This window comes from Diabrotica virgifera, chromosome 5 (assembly GCF_917563875.1).
Source record: "Diabrotica virgifera virgifera chromosome 5, PGI_DIABVI_V3a".
In the NCBI taxonomy this organism is placed as follows: Eukaryota; Metazoa; Arthropoda; class Insecta; order Coleoptera; family Chrysomelidae; genus Diabrotica; species Diabrotica virgifera.
The window spans coordinates 162541167-162555785 of NC_065447.1; the positions used below are offsets into that span (position 1 = coordinate 162541167).

Genomic DNA, 14619 nt, shown 5'->3' on the forward strand with positions numbered 1-14619 from the left:
GGGTTTTCGATATTGTATTGCAAAAATCTCTTAGGGACTTCATCAATCGATATTCTTAGAATATCTACGTGCCTTGGTATCATTGAAATTTTCGGTGTTTTACATAGTTTTTGAGGGTTAAAAATGGCCTATTTTGCAATTTTTAAATTTTCAATCGCTTATATCTCGAAAACTATCACATTGACAGAAAAGTCACTTAAGATATTTTCTATTTGGAATGATCCAAAACACCTAAAAAAAATTGTCCGATGCAAAAAAATTAGTTTTAGGAAAAAACAAAAAACAAACGTTTAAAAAAATTTTTGACTTTTTGATCCTGGCAACATACAAATTTGTTAAGAGGGGATATTTTATGCAAGATGGTAAAAAAAATTGAATCGAAATATTTTTCCGCACATACTTATATTTACGCATGTTACATATACATGCAACGGTTGCCAATCAAGCGCCCGCTTGATTGGAAATTAAAAAACAAAGGGGTTTTCGATATTGTATTGCAAAAAACTCTTCGGAATTTCATCAATCGATGTTCAAAGAATATCTTTTTACCTTGGCAACATCGAAATTTTTAGTTTTTCACATAGTTTCTGAGGGTTAAAAATGGCCGATTTCGTAATTTTTAAATTTTTAATCGCTTATATGTCAAGAACTATCAACTTTAGAGAAAAGTCACTAAAGACCTTTCCTGTTTGAAATGATTCAGAAAATCTAAAAAAACTTTGTTAGAAGCAAAAAAAATAATTTTAGGAAAAAACAAAAAAAAAAACGTTTATAAAAATTTTGACTCACTTTTGGACCTGGCAACATGCAAATTTGTTAAAAGATGTCCTTTTTGAGTACGATTGTGCAAAAAATCCGAATCTGAATATTTTGCTAGCGGATGCGCAGTGGCTGGACTATTTTGAAGCTCTATACGCTTCTACCCTGCTAAAATATTTAGAAAAAATATCTTTTTTTTTGAGTTGTGACACTATACCAGTGATTCTTAACCGGTGTTCCGCGAAAAATATACGTTAATCTCGCAGACCGACGTGAAATTGTGTCGCTTCCAAGAGATCGGAAAGAATGAAAAATTCTCTTGACAATCTCGTCGGTGTATGCTATGCGTGTATTTATTGTCGCGGTTACCCGGTTACCTGTTTTCTGGTGTACCTGGCAACACTGCTGGCGTCGGTCTTCGGTAGTGGTGAGAACTACAAGCTTAAAGGCGGGTATACATATGCGCTCTGCTCGGTGTGCGAGCCGCTCGCGCGCAGCATATTTGTTAGATTAGTACGTGTTTTCAAGTGGCACACAAACGGCTCGCACACGGCGCACCACGATCTAACTTCTGTCGGCTTTTCAGCAAATGCTTTGATGGTTCACAATACGTATTTGGACGGGTTTGCGAGTGGTTTGTTGGTTTTGGGGTGCCTGAGTTGAATATTTGTTAGTAATGGAGTGTTAGGAAGGAAATATCAAACTTATTGATGTTTACCGTGGAAAGTGAAAATGAGATGATGACATTGAATATATTTAAACATGTTAGCTTGCAACCCCCAACTTGTAACCAACTTGCAACCATCTTGCAACCAATTTGCAACCAACTTGCAACCAACTTGCAACCAATTTGCAACCAACTTGCAACCAATTTTGAACCAACTTGCAACCAATTTGCAACCAACTTGCAACCAACTTGCAACTCAACTTGCAACCAATCGGAATGAAACCAAACACTTCTCGATGAGAATAGGAGAAGCTACTCCCGACGTCGGCCGATATCGGATCTGATCTGATCGGAGAAAAACGGATCCAATGTAGGCACCCACATTTAATACTAATTATCTACAATTACTAAATGTTCGTAAGTTTCCTCTGGATCGCGGAAGGTTCGTCAAAATGAAAAATTTTAACGAACATTAACCGCGCCACGAACGCGCGGCGCTCACACGGCGCGGAGTTCGCGGCGCGGATATGTATTTTCGCCTTAAGATTGCTCATTTGTTTTGCTTGAATACCCCCTATTTGTCACGTGCACGCAACCGTTTCTCGCCGAAAACGACGCACTATTTTTATTGCGTTTTAAGTTCCAGTGGATAGGTAAGTAATTTAGGTTAGTTTATTTAAGATTTAACAGCAAGTTCAAATAAAAATAAGGTTACTTAGAGCTAACAACAACGATGAATATTGTTAATTTACTTTTGTAACTAATCACCTTTTAAAATAAAATTTGATTTGCATTGCAGCAATGGACAAATTCCTTATTAAAAGAAAACGTAGTTCTAACGATGCACAAGATAAACTATGGAGCAGGTACCAGTACTTCTGTGGAGGGACAGCTTCCCATTTCCCAACCAACCAAAAAAGTTAATCGCCAGTATTCGGAAGAATATTTGAGTTATGGCTTTACAAGGAAAGGTGATGAAGATTGTCCCATGCCAAATTGTCTTGTGTGTGGAGAAAATTTATCAAATTCGGCAATGGTCCCGGCTAAACTAAAACGCCATTTTTCAACGAAACATGCCAATCTTAGTTCTAAAAGCAAAGCATATTTTCAAAGATTGTTGAACATGCAAGAAAAGCAGGTAAGAAGTTTTGAAAAAATTGTTAAAATTTCTGACAAAGCACAATTAGCTTCTTATAAAATGGCTTAATTAATAGCTATAAGGTTGAAACCGCTTAATATTGCTGAATCTTTGGTATTATCAGCATGTGCAGAAATGGTAAAAATTATGTTTGGTGAGGATGTAAAAAAAATTATGAAAACTCCCCACTCCGACGATACAATAAGAAATAGACTTAAAAATATGTCAGACGATATTGAAAGTACAGTTTTGGTATTATGACACGAGAAAATTTTACATTGCAAGTTGACGAATCCACTGACTTTAGTGGCAAAGCCTACTTAATAGGATTCATTCGTTTTATTTCTGAAAACAAAATAGTAAATCAATTTGTATGTTGTAAGGTACTTACTGAACATACAAGGGGTCAAAATATTTTTAAGTGCATTGCATCATATTTTGAAGAAAATAATATATCATGGAATATGTGCGTGGGTATTTGTACAGATGGGGCACCATCAATGTTAGGCTCTATTAAGGGATTTGCTACACTTGCGAAAACGAGAAACCCAAACATAATAATTACGCATTGTTTCTTGCACAGAGAATCACTAGTATGCAAAACGTTGCCAAATGCTTTAAAACCTGTGTTAGATCAAGTAGTGGGAATGGTCAATGACATAAAATCAAGGCCATTAAAAACACGCTTTTTTAAACAGCTTTGTTCTGCAATGGAAGCACAACACGAAGTTTTGCTTTTGCATACTGAAGTTAGGTGGTTAAGCAGAGGAAAAGTCTTAAATCGAGTTTTAGAGCTTAAATGCGACTTGTTAGCATTTTTTCAAGGAAAAGGTGCAGCAACAGATAAATTTGCAATATATTTAGAAAATAATATTTGGCTTGCCAAATTAGGATATTTGACTGATATTTTTAAATACCTCAATAATATTAACACGAGTGTCCAAGGAAAATCTGAAAATAATTTGTCTTGTACTGACAAATTATCAGGGTTTCAAATGAAAATATCTCTTTGGAAAAATCGCATATTAAAAGAAGGTACGTTGGATATGTTTCCCAGTATTAGCGCAAATATTGAAGAGATGAAATCCGTTATCATTGAACATTTGACGCTATTAGAAGAAAAAATTGATCACTACTTTCCTTCCTAAATACAGATAATTACGATTGGATTCGGAATTATTTTATCTCGATTAATATGTCGAAATACCAGCTATCATTACAAGAGGAAGAAGAGTTAGTAGGCTTGTCAACGGATCGCACTCTGAAACTAAAGTTTTCTGAAATGTCACTTGAAGAATTTTGGATTTCTGTGCAAGCTGAACACCCACTTCTTTTTACAAGAGCATTAAAGGTATTACTACAGTTTGCAACTTCATACTTGTGTGAATTAGGTTTTTCAACTTTCACAAACATAAAAACAAAGAAACGTGAAAGACTTGGGAATATTGATGAAAAAATGAGGGTAGCGCTATTGCATTTTAGACCGGACATTGCTAAAATTTGCAAAAGTCATCAGGCTCAAGTGTCGCACTAAATTTGTTTAATTTTTATGATATTATGTTAGTTATGCTCATACATCTAATTGTAAAAAAAATGTAATAAAATGTATTTACTAATCTACATATTTTTTGTTTATCTCTATTTTTAAAATATGTTTTTATTCTTATATTTTGTTTTTGCATGTATTTGTAGTTAAAGCACGTGTTTTATTTACATTTGTATTTACATTTGCACCCCTTATTTAGTGTTTCATATAAAATAACACAATGGTGTTCCGCGACTTTTTCAAAATTTGTCAAGTGTTCCCCAGCTTTGAAAAGGTTAAGAACCACTGCACTATACAGATAAAATATGGAAAAATTTACGAACTATTATTTATGAGAAGTAGCAGAATATAAATATTATCATTATTATTATCTGGTTAACAGATTAATAATAATGGTTAATGTACCTACAATCATTGGTACAATACATGAGGTACGATACAAGTAATAACATTAAACAAAAAATACTGCAAAAAAATATAAATAACTGATAAATATTGATAAATATGCCTTGAGCACATACGCAGATTGTTTTGAATAAAGTAATCACATAATATACTTTCTTATAACTCGACAAACGACGCTTTATACACTTCTTATCATTATTATTATCTGGTTAACAGATTAATAATAATGGTTATTGTACCTACAATCATTGGTACAATACATGAGGTACGATACAAGTAATAACATTAAACAAAAAATACTGCAAAAAAATATAAATAACTGATAAATATTGATAAATATGCCTTGAGCACATACGCAGATTGTTTTGAATAAAGTAATCACATAATATACTTTCTTATAACTCGACAAACGACGCTTTATACACTTCTTAGATGGACAAATGCTTTGCACAAGTCGATATGTGACACTGTTTATGTTCGGTGCACCATTAATATTGGTTAAGCATATATAATGACTCTAGTGTCATCTAGCGAAATATACTTGAACTATAAACCTAACACTTTTTGAGATAAGATTTTGTAGTTTTATTAAACTGTTGGTGCAATAAAACCGTATTTATTTTATTTTTTTAGTTGTGAGTTGTGACACTATTTAAGCGGAAGTGCGATATTTAGATTCAGATTACAGATACAGATTTTTTTTTAATTTGGATCCAAACAATTTAATTCTTAAATGAACCAATTTTAATTAGTTATCTTGCTTACATGAATTATGAGTTGTAATAATTGATAATAACCAATTTATATTTGACAATATAAAAAAAAGCCTTACTAAAAAAACAAAAAGTTGTGGAGGAGCTGGGATTTGAACCCAGGACTTTCAGCATGCGAAGCAGACACTCTACCACTGAGTTACACCCCCGATGTAAAATTGTTTTCAAATTAACGAGCAGCTGCACATGGACGTTGCCAAAATTAATAATGTACTATCTTTTTGTCTACATTATTTTTATTGACTTATTATAATAGGTATAGGTAATACGCTTCACACATTTTTATTTTAAACTCTATGTAGTGGAGTGTTGCAATTTTAAAAGTATTTCAAAGAGAGAAGGTAAACTCAAATAAGGTGCGTTCGCAGGTAACTGTCGGCGACAAATTGTCAGCAAATCACATGCGTACTTTAAAATAATATAAATAACGTCGTTAATATAGACAATGCAAAAACGGCGGGTTCGTTAGAAAAAATATTCCCATGAGATTTTTTTGCACAATCACATTCGTGAGACCAGTGACGGTTTAAGGCATCATGGGGCCCTAGGCGGCCATAAGAAGTAGGCCCCTTTATATCGCCCATTTACAAAATTACGGATATTTATGTTGTTTTGGGAATTAGTTACTCCAAAAATAAATCACGACAATGTAAAAAAGATCATTTTTCTTTTTTTACATTTCGCAACAACTTCTCATTAATATTCCATAGCTAATATGCCAAAGAAAAAAAAAAGGGATATTGTGTCGATATGTGATTTTGCCCTGGGTATGAGTGCCACCCCTTCGGGGGTGAAAAAACATACTTTCAAAATAATGGATGACTGATTAATTCTAAGTAACTTTTGTGCTATCGAGTTTTTTCACTAAATTAATACTTTTTGAGATATTTGCGAGTGAATATGTTCATTTTTCAACAAAAAAAAAACAACTTTTTAGACGGTTTTTCGTAAATAACTCCAAAATTAAGTATTTTATCGAAAAAATATTCTTAGAATGGTGTATGGGCCATTCCACGAACATACGCCTCATCATCAACATCATCATTCTCTTTGCCTTATCCCTATGCGGGGTCGGCTTCCCTAATTGCCTTTCTCCACACAATTCTATCTTGGGTCATATCAATGTTAATTCCCTTTACCAACATGTCCTGCCTTATCGTCTTCCCCCAGGTCTTCTTTGGTCTTCCTCTCCTACTCCTTCCAGGAATCTGCACTTCAGCTACTCTTCGTATTGGATGATTAACGTCTCGACGTTGAACATGACCAAACCATCTTAACCTATGCTCTCTCATTTTGGCATCAATTGGTGCCACGAACATACGCCTGTGTTAGATTATTTCGACAACGAATATTTTACTGTGCAACATAAGAAGTACGACAGTAAATGGCGCTAATAATTATTCCAATAAACAACAATGTAATTTGCAATTTACTTTCGTTCTTCTTATTTTGCACAGTAAAATATTCGTTGTCGAAGTAATCCAAAACAGGCGTATGTTCGTGGAATAGGGATTATGCATGAAGTATGTAGACCCAGTATAAGCAGAACTAGAGCTAATGAAAAGTAGATTCTTATTCGACAAATTCCAAATCAAATATTTCAACGTAAATTACCAAAAAATGAAGCACTTTTCGGTGAAAAATCATCACAACTTTTTTAAAGTGTTAAAAAAGTTTTATTTTTGTTTTTTTTTTAAACAAGTTTCAAGTATCAAAATTAAGCAAGTAAAGCTTAAAATAATATTGATTCCTTTTTTTGGCACAAAAATCTTGAAAATTTATGAAAATCTTGAAAAAAGTTATAAGTATGTATATTATTTATATGATCATTTCAAGTTTCACCGGTTCACAGTGATTATATTTCAAAACATTGGGATTTAAAGTAAAACAAATTTTTTGAAATTTTGAAAAAAATGTCTTTTTTTTCAAAATAACTTAAAAATTATTAGCGGTAGCAAAAATCTGAAAGAGTAAAAGTATAAGTTTTGATTTTCTGAATATTTCAGATTTTTGCTTTTTTGGAAGATAAAAATTGATTAAGATATGACTGTTCAAAATTTGTATACCCTGGGTAGAGAATTTTTCATTTATTAAAAATTAATAAATGAAAATAGTTTCTATCCTTGTGGGATCGGTACTCACCGGAGGGACCGCAGACGTTCGGATACAATTAGCGTCTCTTTGCAAAAACAATGACGACTTTGCTAAGTAACAAGACATTTACTCAACACACACACACACACTACCCACTACACTAGGTACCTGATTGGAAAATCCAGTGTACCATGCCAATGGCCATTAGTTGTCGAGGCATTAAGCCAAACAAAAAAAAATGGCACACACTCGTGATTAGTGACTTGTTCAAGCCCTTCCTACGACAGCCCTTTTTACTACAGCCCTTTTATAAACAAGCACTTTATACCGATAAAACTTACAGAGCATATAAACAATACATAAGTAAAGTAGCTTGTGAAGCGGTAAGGAATAATTTCATTTGGGATGTTAATTAGGGGGTTATTTTCACCAGTTTTTTCTACCTAAAAAATGGGATTAACTTTATTCTGAGCGCATCTTGCTTAGTTTTTATGATAGAAATTTTAAAAAAAAACAAGAATAATGCTTTTTTTTAACATTTTAACAAGTCATGCTGAGTTTTCCATGAAAAGTGCTTCATTTTTTTTTATTATTTCACGTGTAAATATTCGATTTGGAATTTGACGAATAAGAACCTACTTTTCATTAGCTACAACTCTGCTTCTACTGGGTCTACAGACTGCACACATACAATATTTTTTCAATTTTTTAAAAGCTATATTTTTGCTAAGAATATTTTTTCGATAAAATACTTACTTTTTGAGTTGTTTGCGAAAAACCGTCTAAAAACGTGTTATTTTTTGTTGAAAAATGAAGATATTCACTTGCAAATATCCCGAAATGACTTGATGAAAAAACTCTATTGAACAAAAGTTGCTTAGAATTAGTAAGTTTATCCACTTGCGGACATATTTTGTCGGTATATTTTTTCACACCCGAGAAGGGGTGGACTCAACCGTAGAGCAAAAACACACATTGGCACAATATCACTTTTTTATTTGACATGTTAGCTATGCTTATACCAAATTTCATGTCAATCTCTTGTTTCAAATCCAAAGGTTCTTTAAAATCCGGAGGTTTTGCAATATTTTACCGTGAGTGAATGGACTATAAGGCCCATCGGTGGGTAGAAATTGAAAAGAAACGTACCATACCAAAATAATTACCAGCTTTTATCAAAATTTGCTTGCAAAATTGATTACCAAATTGAGGGAATGATTAGAATGTGGAATATAAAAATGCCTTTGAAGATAACTGCTTAATTTGTCTTGAAGTCGGTTGTCCTCTTCTTCAAATGCAAATCCACTAATGGATGTTGGTGATCACATTTTCCATTAACTCTCTGTTTCTTGCACTGTGTATCAGAGATTGTATGTCGTTAATCCCTGTCCATTGGCTTATGTTTCGGAGCCAGGACATTTTCTTGCGTCCTATTCCTCTCTTGCCTTCAATTTTACCCTGGATTATAAGTTGAAGGAACTGGTATTTACAAGTCGGTTGTATTTTTCTGATATTTGACAAAAGGCAAAGCAAAAAACTGAGTTTGATTGGAAATCATAAATTAACCATTTTCTTTTTTTTTTGTCTCAGTTAGCACTATTTGATTTTTTTAACATTTTAATTTTTTTTAATAACTACTTAAATAATTAAATATTAATTAATGCATTTGTGTGGGATGCGGGCCCCATCAAGTGTCCGGGCCCTAGGCGGCAGCCTAGTCCGCCTAATAGTTAATCCAGCACTGCGTGAGACCTCCCAGAATAAGGTTCAAGAAGTCGCCCACGTGAAAAGTGGTCCAATTTTTTTTAACAATTTTTTTTAAACAAATTGCAAAAATCAATATTTTTGCCAGTACAAACTTTTGTTAGGTTTTTTGGACCATTCTGGACAAAAAAGCTTTCTTGTAATTTTTCTCTTTAGTTGATCGTTTTCGAGTTATAAACAATTTAAAATTGAAAAAAAAAAACGAAAAATGGCGATTTTCAAGGCTTAATAAATTGGTTAAAAGTTATTATTATTATGAAAGTTAGAAAAGGGCTAAATCAATGTTTAAAGCCCCCCTACAAGATCTTGAAGAAATTTTGTCATAAATTTATTACTAAGCTGTTATAAGATAGATAAATAGAATTAAACAACTTTATAGTGGAAATTGTTCGCTTAAAAACCCTCTACAATATTGATGCTATTTTATTGTAAAATGAACTGAAAAAAGTTATATAACCTCCAAAAGGAAACTTGTTAAAACATTTTTACTTATTTTTGTTTATATCTTTTTTGTTGGTTAATTGACGAGATAAAAAGTAATAGAAACAAAGTAGAGCATTTAATTTGCTACATTTTATGTTTTATTAGATTTACTGTATGGTTGCTAGTTTACGAGATATAGCACGAAACCACTTTGCACCCCTTTTGTAAGATGGCGGCCAGGGGACAAGGGTGGCGACCCCAAAAACTTGAACTTAAGCTTCCACTGATCCTCCCTACACATTAAAAAAATAAAATTGACTGCTCTAAGAAACGTAAGCTAAGGCCTAATAAATGTAACATTTTAATGGACTACATGCGCTGTACAAAAACTTCTTGAATAGAAAAGAAAAAACAACAGAAACAAAAATGATCGTATACCAAACAGTGTACCAATCTATCTTAACCTACGGGGCAGAAAACTGGGTTGTAGACAAAAAACAAACCAAGCGACTGCAAGCAAGTGAAATGAAATACTTGACGAAAATGCTGGGTGTTACAAGAACAGACAGAAGAAGAAACGAAGACATTACACAAGAACTAGGAACGAAAGCACTAAGGGATAAAGTAGAAGAAAAGAGACTGAAATGGTGGGGACACATGATCAGAATGTATGAAACTAGACAGATGAAGAAGATATGAGAAGCGAGAAAAATAGGGAAGAACCGTAGAATATGATCAAGAAAAACATGGAACAATAGCATAAGCGAGATTCTCGAAGAAAGAGGGAAGACATAGAGTGAGGCGAAGGAACTAGCTAGAGACAGAAGAGAGTGTCGACTTGTAAACCTCGACTCATTCGGGTATAAGAGATTTTCGATTATGTATGTATGTATGTTTGTATGATTTGAGCTCACGTTAAGAAGGAAGTTGCTTGAAAAAATACTACTTTCAAAATAGTTTAATGTGGCATAAGTCAACATGAACAAAGACAATTGAAAGAAATATATTGAGAATACTATCGAAGAACATGTGAATATGTGGAACGTTAATTATTGGACCGCGTTATGTAATAGCGGATTAAGCGCCAAAATGTAGTTTTGAGATAAATCGGTTTAAAGATTTTGAATGTGTTTTTGGTACTATTTCCAAAAAATATAGTACTGACATGTTTCATATTTAATATATTAATGCAAATGTAAATGGACTTTTATGTGTTTAAAATTTTTTAAAAATAATTTATATTTTAAAAGTTATTCGATCAAATGTCGCTTAATTCGTTAATGATTTTTTAAGATATGCATGAGTTAAGATCCGAATATCGGATTAAAAGACATATTTGGCGCTTAATCTTATGTTACCTGACAAAGGATGTCTTTTAATTGAATATCTTAAACGTTAGTAAATATGTTATGTTTTGTAATAAAGAATTAACCGACTATTCATGGCGCTTGATTCGTTATTACACTTACAAAGATGCGGATTTTTGTTTATGACAATGGATTATGTACCATTATTGGCGTTTAGTTCGATATTACAAATCATATTGTGAGATTTTTTTTAATAAAATAAAAAATGTCGCTTAATACAGGCATTTAAAAACAGTTTTTTTTTTATTTTTTTACAAAAAAACATATTTTTATACATAGATTTGCACCCTAGCTGCAAGATGGCACTATTATCTCGATTTTGGACTTTTGGCGGTTAATCCGTTATTACATAACGCGGTCCAATTATGACTATTTTTATTTAATATTGATTTCAGTTATAGAATTCTCGTAAAATGCATATATACGACAATACAAATAACAACAAGCAAAAATTAGAACGGAGAGAGAAGTTGGACAAGTAGACACTATCTCTCCAAAATTATTTACTCTTGCATTAGGTAGAGGATGTGTTCAAGAAGTTGAATTGGGAACAATGTAGAATTAAAACTGATAGCAGATTTTTAAGTCATCTAATTTTTCCGATGACATAATACTTATAAGCAACAATACAGAGGAACTAATGTACCGGGTGTCCCAATAAGAATGGCTCTCGGCCATATCTCAGGAACCGTTTATAGTACAGCTTGGAGAAAAAAATATTTATAACAAAAGTTGCTTCGGGAAAAGCCTGGAAATTATTTTTATAATTGTAGGTACACCGCTAGAGGGCGTAATTGAAAATCAAAAATCTAGAAAATTTCAAAATCAAATATGCGCAGAATTTTATGAAGAATACGATGATTCGATTTCCAGTGCCCTTTCATAAGGTAAATTTTGTAAAATTTTGATTTTTTACTTTTTGATATTCAATTACGTCCTCTAGCGGTGGACCTACAATTATAAAAATAATTTCAAGGCTTTTTCCGAGGCAACTTTTGTCATAAATATTTTTTTCTCAAAGCTGTACTATAACCGGTTCCTGAGAAATGGCCGAGAGCCATTCTTATTTGGACACCCGGTACATACTAAAGGAGCTTACACAAGAATCTGCGAATATAAATCGGTTTAAAAATGAATTAAATAAAACAAAAGTGATAACAAATCAAAATATAATAATTGACTTATATTAGATGGAAGTGAGATCGAAAGTGTCGAATATGTATATATATATATATATATATATATATATATATATATATATATATATATATATATATATATATATATATATATATATATATATTGTTACATTTCTATTTGATATGAAAATTAAAATTTGATAATTATAAACAAAATTCAATTTAATATAAAATATTTTCAATTTTCTCAACCACGGGCATATAAATTTAGAACAACCTGTATACAACAAATTGTTATATTTAATTTTAAGAAGTGATTAGAAAAAGCTTACGGAACACGGGACAATGCGCTTAGAAAAAACAAAGTGAATTGCGCGTACCATTATCGTTGTTCGCGGAAGGTTCGATCATTAGCCTATGCTAAATAAAACTCAAGTGAAATCGATAATAGGTCATTATCGTTGTTCGCGGAAGGTTCGATCATTAGCCGATGCTAAATAAGACTTAGTGGAAATAGAGAATAGGTCATTAAAATTTGTAAATAGTAGAAAGTAATTTTAGAATGGGAATTAACTATTTTTCTTTTGAAATCCATTAAGCATATTTAGAAAGATTAAAAATTGGTTTTGAGGAATACTGCGAATGAGAGTTGGTGGTGGAAGTTTGATTTGTGAATCTGGAAGGGATATTTAGAAAGTAGGGGAATGAATGACAAAAGGAGAGCAGAATGTTTTGAGCTGTCGAGAAGTGAAGTCCAGTAGTAGACGGTAGTGTACGGAGAGTGAGAAAGCCGGTGTAGTTCCGTGAGTGTGGAGTATCTATCGTGGAACGAGAGGTAGGCCAGGTTGAGAGTAAAAGAACCTCCTTGAGCCAAGAGTTCCCGGTAGCTGATTGCAGTTTCGAAAAAGGTAGAACACAGCATCACGACAGAAGCAGGAAACGAGAGCTATACGAGCTAGTTTCAAAGGAGAACATTACTGGAAGCCAGGAAGAGGTTTTGATCGCAGCCAAGGATAGCAGGAAACGGGTTTTGTGTGAAGACATTCTCAGTTCACCAGAAAAAGGTCAGTCTCATTTGTTTGGACATGAATGTATGGGTTTTTCGTATTAAATACCACATTTAAAATTGAAGAAGCATAATCAATAATATCAGAAAAGCTTCATCAAACTTAAATAGAATTGTTGCTAATAAATCCTAATAGTTAAGTGTTAATAAAAACTTTCAATTGGAAACCAAAAGGAAATAAGATTCCCATTTGTAAATGTTATGTTTAAGAAAAATAAGATCTAGCAAATATTAAGCAGTGATTGCCATTTAAATAAAATAAACAATATTTTGATTATAATTGTAACCCATATATGTGTATTATTTTACTCTTTTCTTCCCTATCCCGATTAGGAACCATTGAGAAATACTTAGAAGCCACGAGAGTAAGTAATTAATTTTATAATTCGCCCTGAGATTGAAAACATATTGATATGTGATCTGGTAAATTAATTAGATTATTATTAATACATTGATTAAATTAAATGACATATAAGAATATTATCTCATATCAATAATCAAGATCTCATCAATATATATATATATATATATATATATATATATATATATATATATATATATATATATATATATATTTCTCAAACTAGGTAAATAGAATCAAACGGCAGAGATAACTAGAAGAATCCGAATGACTTGGGCAGCAGTATGAAGACTCAATATTGTGTTGACAACCAAAAAAATACAAATAAATCTAAAGAAAAGCATATCCAACAGTTGCATTCTACCAGTTATGAACTATGGAATAGAGACCGTGACACTTACAGAGCTATCAGCCAAGAGATTAAGAAAAACACAGAGGGCTATCGAACCAGCTATGTTAGGAGTATATTCGAGAAAACATAATGTGAGAAGCAGGACGAAGGTGGAAGAAGTAATTGGAAGAGTTGGTCAAGTGAAATGGAACTGGGTAGAACACGTGGCAAGGTAAAACAACGAAAGGTGGACGAGAAACATTGTACCGGGTGTCCCAATGAGAATGGCGCTCGGCCATATCTCAGGAACCGTTTATACTACAGCTTTGGGAAAAACAATTTTATAATAAAAGTTGCCTCGAGAAAAGCCTGGAAATTATTTTTATAATTGTAAGTCCACCGCTAGAGGGCGTAATTGAATATCAAAAATTTAAAAATCGAAATTTTACAAAATTTGCCTAATGAAAGGGCACTGGAAATCCGATTATCGTATTCTTCATAAAATTCTGCGCATATTTTATTTCACAAGTTTAAGTCTACCTGTGCAAATAAGAGGTAGGGGTGAGTGGGAACCTTGTTATGAAAAAATCGCTGTAAGTCCGGTTCTGCTTAATCGATTTTTGCAAACTTAATCTTGTTGAAAACAGCTCTTTTTCGTCAATGTAATAGTTATAATTTGGAAATTATAATATATAGCCTATTACGTAATATGCCGGCTAGGACGCGCTATTTATTTTCGTTTTAGAAATCTAGTTTTCTTTGGAAAATATTAAATACAAGTATGTA

The 14619-nt window shown here is 32.6% G+C and overlaps 1 non-coding gene across 1 annotated transcript; it reads right to left on the reverse strand.

Annotated features, from left to right (window-relative positions):
* Nucleotides 1-5365: 5365 nt before the first annotated feature.
* Nucleotides 5366-5437, reverse strand: Trnaa-cgc (transfer RNA alanine (anticodon CGC)). Its single transcript has one exon. It is a non-coding gene; the product is annotated as a tRNA-Ala (tRNA).
* Nucleotides 5438-14619: the final 9182 nt, after the last annotated feature.